Raw genomic sequence first — 9200 nt, 5'->3', positions numbered from 1 at the left:
TTGAAAAGAAACTTCAAGGACAATTAGTATGGTTTGGGGCTATTATTTGTTTGTTTGATTCATAAGAACTAATACAATATAGTGAACAGAATTGATGCTTTCTAGTTGTGTGGTCAATGTAAACTCTTTTAACCTCTCTGTATAATACATTTTCTCATCTTAAAAATGAGAAGGGTTTGATCAAATGGCCCTTGAAGTCCTTTCTAGATCTAAATCTATCATCCCCAAATTTTTAATAGAACAAAGACACCATACCCTGATACGTGAACGATCCCCTTTTCCAAGAGAACAGCTTCCCTCTACAATATCCTTAACAGTTCGTTCATTCTCTGATTAAAGATCCCCATTGCTGAGGAACACACTACTACCAAAAACAATAATCTCCCTCTTATTAAAGTTGATTTAATATAAATAACAAAATACAGAGGAAAGTGTGCTTTGGAGTCAGAAGACCTAGGTTTAAATCACTGACTCTATCATTTAAAGCTATGTGACATTGGCCAAGCATCTTTAACCTCTCTTGGTCTTAGTTTTTCACCTGTGAAAGGAGGAGAGTTGAACTAGGTTGTTCTGGAGTGCTTCAAGTTGTAAATCTGTTGTCTTAGAGTCATTTTTCAGTTGTTTACAACTTTGTGACTTCATGTATGGTTTGCTTGGCAAAGATTCTGAATTAGTTTGCCATTTCCTTCTCTAGCTCATTTGATAGATAAGAAAATTGAAGCAGAGTACAGTGACTTGTGCATGTCAAAACTAGTAGGTGCTGAGGCCAGGTTGGAACTCAGGTTTTTTCCTCACTTCAGGCCCATTGCTCTATCCATTGCTAGCTATTCACTAAATCTATGGTCCTATGAAAATGTTCACCTGCTTTTCCTCCCACTACCCTAGCAGTTAGTGAGCAGTAAACACATTCTTTCACTTAAAGATGACCAGTGAATTTGGATCCTTCAGAAGGGAAAACATAAGGGCAAAATCCCCTAGAGATGAAAATCAAATATGCTGTTACAAATTAAAAAGAAGAAGGGATCTTGTGACTGAGCAAGTAATTAACAGGAAAGAAAGCAGGCAAAGTGAGACCCAGTCCCTTCTGGGTCAAACCTCTTCAAATAAATTCTAGTTATGGAATTTCAAATTATCTTCATCATGAGAAGCTGAATTGAAAGTGGAGTTAGAAACAAATGGCAAATTAAATATTTCAGTGAATTTTTGTTCAATCACCATTTATAAAAATGTTTAAAAAAATATATTCTTTAACATTCTACTTGTAGATCCCAGATTCTCTTATTACTACAACTAAAGCCTTGAAAGAAGAGGAGGGAAGAAGAGAAAGAAGAGAAGGAAGCATCAGGGCATGATGACAACATGGTAGTGGAAAAGCAGAAAAAAACTAGAGACTGAAGAAGAGAAGAAAAATGAACAAGAAGAAAGGGAAGAGGGTGAAGAGCTACTTTATTTTACTTGTTGGAAAAACCCCATAACAATCTACAATAGTCTCTTCCATAGAAACTATAGAAATTGTGATCATAACTTTTGGAGGCAATGAGTAGTCTGTGGGAAGACCAAGAGTTTAACACTTATTATAAAATGTGAAGGTTGAAGAAAGAATAGATGGATGAGGGGGAAGGGAGAAAGGACTGAGAGAACTTTTCCTTAAAAAACTGTGTTTAACCCTTATTTTTCAGAGACGTGTTTACCATTTTTGAAGAAAAGACATTAATTGACCTCCTGAGGGAAATAAAAGGTAAGACAGCAGTTGTAGGGATAGTTAAAGATGACTGTGGTTGTGATCTATGTCCCAGGTGGTACACTGTAAATAATCATTTATGTCTTTTGCTGTTGTTATTGTTAGATTGTTAATAAGTAGCTTAGACAGAAATCTTGATAATTAATGATTTAAGTCTAAGAGTTTAGGGGATTTGAAAAGGAATGAGTAAAAACTTTTTTAGGAAAAGAAGTATGTACTGTATATTAAATAATATTTAACAACTGGAATGAGAGCTTAGAGTTCATTGATTAATGAGAGATATGCTATAACTTTATTAATTAAAAGAGAATCTGGACTAACAATATGAATATGAAAACTAAACCTGTAGCAGGGAGATAGAAGTAAAGACAGAGAGAGAGAGAGAGAGAGAGAGAGAGAGAGAGAGAGAGAGAGAGAGGATGATGATGATGTTGGTGATGATCCCACATAAACTATTCAGAGGTATATTTCATCAACCCCTGCTATGAAAGAAAATATAAGTTAGAACATATTTGGCTAAAAGGAAGATTTAAAATAATCTCTGAGGAGTTAATATACAAAGTATGTTTCTCTATATCCATTGAAGATAGTACAAGAAGAATTATAATCTGATTTAGATTAATATAAAAAACAGGTTGCTAAACATTGGAATCAATTTCTTGAGTGACCTATGGAAATTTTTTCTTAGGAATTTATTTTTAATAACAGAATAGTCAGTGACTTATGCTAAGAGGCAATAAAAATGCTGATCTTATAGATCCTATATACCTTCAGCATATGCATTGAACATAGGGATGAGGCAAAAATTAAATATTGCAGTATTATAAACCTGTTTGTCTGGGTCAATTCCAGCTTGGGAAATTAAATTACATTATACCAACCTGAGTTTTCTTCAAATTACCAACTGGGTCACATCATTTTCCATTCCCATCCCAACATGCTGTGAATTGATGCTGTGCAGCTGCTAAACAGCTGTCTATTTCCACTGCAGGGGTGACCACATTTCCATAGTGAGCAAAGTAGTACTTGTCCAAAATGACAATCAGTGATCATCTCTGGGATCGAAGCTGGCTTGTAAATGGATATTCTCTAAGTGATTCTAATAAAAATTGGAGGGTGGAGTGGAGTTTAAAAGAGGTTTTCAAGCTTTAAAGTCAGAGAGACAGATGGTGAGAGTATACTCATGGGTCTATTGATTTGTTATATATAAGGGTTTCCTGTAGTTAGAACAAGACTATAAATGTAAATTCCTAATGGAATCCTTCCCCTCTCTGTTTTTTTTTTCCCTAGAAAGAATGTTAGATTATGTTCCATAGTACAATTAGTTCAACATTATTGTAGAGGCTCCCCAGGTATTAATTCATTTAACAAACACTTATTAAGTACCTTCTATAAATAAAGGCAATATGCTAAACTCTGGAAATATGACCAAAATGAATCCAACTCTGACCTTAAGGAGCTTACATTCTTTTTATGTCTACATGACTCATTTACCCCTACCCAGCTGAAGTCCAGTAATTAATGTCAGCCTATGCACCCCCAAAGAATATAAATCACCTCTCCCTCATGAGTACCTGATCTCACAAGGGATCTCTTGAGATTGAAACCCAAAGGCTTCAGGAAAGGATTTGAACCTGAGCCTAAGAAATATCTCCTTTCCATTTCAATGTACTTCTTCAACCTTAATGTTCTACCCTTATTAAGGGCTCCCCACAAAAGGAAAAATCAAGTGATCATCCCATTTGATTGATTTCCACCCTATCCCTCAGAAACCTATGTAGTCCTTTCATCTCATAGTACTTACTAGCTTTGAACTTTGCCCCTTTTAAGGAAAATAACTTGAGATTTCAGAGTCATTCAAACCAAACCTCTAACAAACCTCTACTTTTCTCCCAAAGAACTGATCTGCTCCTTTCCTGTCAGTACACCACTGATCCATTGCTGCTGTCATCAATTGAACCTCAGGACCCCGTTTCATTCTTCTTGTGTTCTCTCGTCACCTTGTGCTTCATCATTGTGCTGTAAGCATGGATTTAATTCTCCATCATTCATTATCTAAAGCACCAGTGATTCTTTCCACTACTGTCACTATTTCCCAATGTTTGCTAAAATCTCCAGGGAGATGATATCAACTCTTAAATAGTTAAGAACACAGAAGAGGGTCTCCTTATTCAACATTCTCTCTACACACTCTACTCCACCAAGTCTGCAATTTTCATTTATATCTGAATTAGGATAAAGTCTTCTAAGTGTATATATACTCTCTGTCTAGCTAGTAGAATAGGTCAACATCTTTCTTTGAATCTTGGAATTCTGGGATTCCCTTTGTGACCTTATATCATTTGACTTCACAATCACTAATGATTAATCATAAAAATTAACTTGTGTCTGCCTTGAAAAACACTAAAAACAAAATAGATAGAAAAGAATCTGAAATGGGTGTTACTCCTAAAAAGTAGCACTTGTGTAATAGAGTAACCCATCATCACACAAATGACTATTATTTCCCCTTACCACTTTGCTGTCCTTGATAAACTATGCTTCATGAATATTGTGAGTTAAAAAAGACTTTAGTGGTCTCAGGTGGGAAACTTAACCACTATTTATCACATTGTTTCTAAAGGAAAATGTTTTTAATGTCATCTATGTTATCTCATTCTCAAAGAATAGAAATCTGTCTTCCCTTATGAACATTCAGACTTTCAAGGGACCACTTGAGACTGAAAGTTGAGACATGAGAAGAAATTTTGGAAGATTATCTGTTCTTTTACTGGGGACTCCTTGCATTAAGACATTCTTCTCTAATGTTGAAGATTAGGTTGGAAGTATATGTATGAATCATGAAATAAATTTTTTAAAATCCTTCTATCCCTTCCTCCTCTGTTCTTCCCTCATCAGATTTCAAAAGCAATAATCCACTGTGATGATATTTCATTTGTGCTTAAATTCACATTGTTTATATTTTTATAAGATATCAGTTTAAGAAAACAAAGGATTAGGATTTGTGGATAGCCAAAGAAAGAAAACCGGAAGATCACCTAGAGAATGGAAGAAGGAATGAGAGGGAGTAAAATGAAGTGCCATAGATGAAATCTTGCTTATATTGAACATCCTTTTCATAATATGGTTTCACAATATGTTCAATTTCTAATACATGTCTTTTTAATATTCAGTCTGTGATCTGATTCAGTTCTTTGCTCCAATTTGCCCAGTTAAGGAAAAAGAATATTAAATCCTTCCACAATTAGTGTCTTATAATTTAGTTCTTTATGCATTTCAGTTAGCCTTTTCTTTAAGTACTTTTGACTAAACCATTTAGAACATATATGTTTAATCCTAATGTTCATTATTTATGGGATCTTTAGATTGTAATTATAAACAATTCTAGTATATAAACACACATAAATATCCTTCAATCCTTCTTCCAATATACACACACATAAAAACATACACACACACACACATACTACACACATCCCTCAAATTCAGATATTGAGATTCTACTTCAACTTTTATTTATGGAATCTTTTCTATATGTCACCAAAAAAAGTGAGAGGGATTTCAGATTTACCATCTTCCTATTACCATCATTCCTTACACCACTTCATACATTTGACATATATCTGTATCATCTCATTTTAAAAAGTAGTGATTCATTCTATTTCACTTTTTCCCCCTTTCATTCTCTTCTCTATGACTTTTATACAATGTGGTATTTTTTTGGATTTTTTTTTGCAAGGCAATGGGGTTAAGTGGCTTGCCCAAGGCCACACGGCTAGGTAATTATTAAGTGTCTGAGGCCAGATTTGAACTCAGGTACTCCTGACTCCAGGGCCGGTGCTCTATCCACTGTACCACCTAGCTGTCCCATAATGTGGTATTTTTTTAAAGATATTAGTCATTCCTTTTTCTTATGACATATAATCAATAAAGCATTATTTATTCACTTTCTGAAATATAGGGTTTTTATTTTTTTTACTTTTATGATTAAAAAAAGATTAATTTCCTCATCACAAACCCTATTCATTTCTTTTATCCCTAAAAAGATTAATTAAATTGAGATTAAAATTCTATGACAATATTTAATTATCCCATCTCATTCAAGTTTACATTCAATTTTTCACCCTGGGAAATTTGGGGGTTCAGGTTTATGTCTCTTGTTTATTGGTAGTATGCTTTCTAGTTTCTTCTTTCATTTCTCATTCTTATTGAGTAATCCTGCACGATCCAAATTGATGTTTTGTTTTTGTTTCTCGAATGTTAAAATTTTTATTTTTTAGGGTATTCAATAAGTATTTTTATGCCTGTTTTACATATGGCACTATGCTAATAGTGTGGAAATTATAAAAAGTACAGTAGCATACTAGTTTTCTGGATATAAGGATTCTAATAATTTTGAAACTAAAGATACTGGAAAGATGCTTAGATACACACACTACACATATCCCAGAACTTTAGGTTCTGTTTTGAACAGTATCCTGTAGATTCTATTAATGCACATGATACCTTCTCTCATATTTGAAATATTGTATTCAACATATTATAACTTCCTAGAATATAATATTCAGGTTCTTTTTTTATTCATGTTGGAGATTTTGTTTGTTTTTTGAACAACAATATTTCTCTGATTGTCTCGCCAAGATTTGTTATTATGGTATATAGATATGTCTGGTTTTCTTCTAGACATGTTATTTTAATATGTTATCTTGTTATTTCTCCTTCTATCTCTGCATTTTTTCATGTTCATCTGAATTATTATATTCCTTGGAGAATCCTCTGCTTTATTAGGATGTTTTCCACGAAATGTTCTAAGTTGTCAAGTGTCATATCCAACTTTTTATAGATTCTCCTTTCAATATCTTATGTATCCATTTCAAATATCACTGATTTTCTTGTATATTTCTTACTGACTCTTAACCATTCAAGACTCTTGCACTTGGTCCTTTTGGGACCCTGTAGTTTTATTATTCTTTTGTTCTGGAGGGTTTTTCCTTATTTTTTTTTATTCATCCAATTAATTTGTTATCGTGATACCTCTGTTTTGTTTAGTCATTTCTTCATTCCCTTTAGAATTTTCCTGTGGGTGGCTAGGTGGTACAAAGGATAAAGCACCAGCCCTGGAGTCAGGAGTACCTGGGTTCAAATCTGGTCTCAGACACTTAATTACCTAGCCGTGTGGCCTTGGGCAAGCCACTTAACCCCATTGCCTTGGGGAAAAAAAAAAAGAATTTTCCTGCAAAGTTTTACCAGTTAGAATTTCTCCTCTCCTTTTCTTACCTCAACTCAGTTTGGGTGCTCAATTTTTTACTTAATTTTGAACACTTGCTACTGTTTTGATGAGATAAAGAACTTGACTTAACCATAACCACTAAATCAATTTTATTGCCAGGACATCAAAAGAATTTCAAGCAACAAACATTTATGAAGCACCCACTAATTGCTAAGTACTTTGCCCAGTATTGGCATACAAATATAACTGTAACACTTCTCTTCTCCTCAATGAGCTTATATCCTAATAGAAGATAAAACAAATAGAAAGAAATGATGGCCAAGGAAGGGAATTCTCTTGTAAACAATGGCAGGAATTATGAATGGAAACATAGGGCAGTAGACTGCCATACCTTGTGCCATGGCAATATTGGTCTGATTAGGGGTCCTAGAGGAAAAGCAAGCGTTGAAAAAAAGAAAGGAGAATAACACTCATGAAATGACAGTAGAGATGACAATGTGATAGTGTTGGATAAGAATTGATTAATAGCCACTGATGATGATATTTGTTCTTCAATCTCAAAGTAGACTATGACATCAGGGAGGTGATGCCATGACAAGCACATGAATTGGATTTGAGTCAGGGGAGGTGTTGTGTTGTTGTAAGCCTCACTTTCTCTTCTGAAGTCAGCTAGATCCAGTGGCCAGATATGAATCAGGATGACTAGAGATGGTACTAGCTGTGAGGCAAACAGGGTTAACTGATCTGCTCAAGGTCATTCAGCTGAGGTTGAATTTCAACTCAGGTCCTCCAGACTTCAGAAGTATTCTACCCAGGATTCCATTTAGTTGTTCTAATAGCTAGATTTTAGCCATCAATATTAATATTAAAAAACAAATAGTAATATTAATATCAATAGCTAAATTAATTGTGAAGCATGGCCTAAGGCCAACTAGACAGTGACTTGGTCAGGACCACTTAGCCACAGGTCTGAGAAACTAGAAAAAAATTTTACCATCTGCCTCCTAACCATGGCTCTGAGGCATTGCTAGGAAAGTGAACTTTAATGAAAAAAAAAATAACATAAAGCAAAAATTATTTAGCCTCATATTGTATTAGTGCTGAAGATTAATTCATCCTTTGACTATCACATGAAGGAGAGTCCTTGTTCTGGCAGACAACTAGAATTCTACAGGGTTAGAGGAATGTGCCCCTGAGAGTATGGAAACAATTGTATTGGCTACCCTTACCATATACCTAAAGATCTGGTTAACTGTGTCATAGACTTCAATAAAGCTTACTTTATTACATGAATTGTACATTTGGGTCTGCTTTCACTTTTTCATTCCATGGTAGTAATTCTTATCATATAATCATCTATTGCTATTAAATGAATACAACTAACACAATTATGTACTGTATGCAAGGTGTTGTTAACTAAATAAACACATGGGACTTCACCTCTGTTCTGGGATCCTTTTCTCACTAAGTAATTTTCTAAATGCAAGCAATCTAAGGTTATAGATTGATAGCTCAGGGATTATGAAATCTCTTTTCCCATATCAGCCTGAGATGAGGAAATTTTGCTTTCCCTTTTGGAGCCACTTTTCTCTCAGTCTCTATGCACTGGGAGACTTGAATAAATGATTTGTATATGGCCATATACTTTAAGAGTAATTCCAAATAGCATGGAAATGCAAATAAACAATTTTATTTAATTCCACATAGCTGTAGTTGAATTGTTGGAACACACTACCATCAGAAAAAGGAAAGGAGAGTAGTTGGATAGGTAAGAGGAACTGTGGGGTTTTTAGGCAGTGATACCAGGAAGCAAAGGGAAAAGTAGAATTTTGAAATAGATTGCCCGATCTGCTGATCCATCCAGTTAATTCTCTACCCACCTTCAGAAAGGTTGTAACTCTACTTGCCTTCCCTCTTATTCCCCCTAGTTCTCCACTTGATAGGCAGGAGAAGCACAAGAAACCAGAGAATCTTGCATCTGAGGAAGCTAGAGAAACTCATTCTTGCCTGTTTTTCAATGACTCTTTTGCCTTTCAGTTACATTCTTCATAGTAGAAGAAAATTCCTTACAAGGTTAAAAACCCCTAGAAACTTGGGGAGCTTGGACTCATTAATGTCTGTACTCCCTCTCCACCAAGTCTTCATGGAAATGTGCATGGACTGAACTGAATAGGCAGAAGAGACATCCTCCCACCACACTCTAAAAATTATGCAGATAAATATCATTTC

The 9200-nt window shown here is 34.7% G+C and overlaps 1 long non-coding RNA gene across 1 annotated transcript; it reads left to right on the top strand.

Moving 5' to 3' along the window:
* Positions 1 to 1269: 1269 nt before the first annotated feature.
* LOC141493927 (uncharacterized) lies at positions 1270 to 3832 on the top strand. Its single transcript, XR_012470359.1, has 3 exons — positions 1270 to 1433; positions 1680 to 1738; positions 3640 to 3832. It is a non-coding gene; the product is annotated as an uncharacterized LOC141493927 (long non-coding RNA).
* Positions 3833 to 9200: the final 5368 nt, after the last annotated feature.

Source organism: Macrotis lagotis, chromosome 7 (assembly GCF_037893015.1).
Source record: "Macrotis lagotis isolate mMagLag1 chromosome 7, bilby.v1.9.chrom.fasta, whole genome shotgun sequence".
Lineage (NCBI taxonomy): Eukaryota > Metazoa > Chordata > Mammalia > Peramelemorphia > Peramelidae > Macrotis > Macrotis lagotis.
This window is presented reverse-complemented; position numbering and strand designations above follow the sequence as displayed.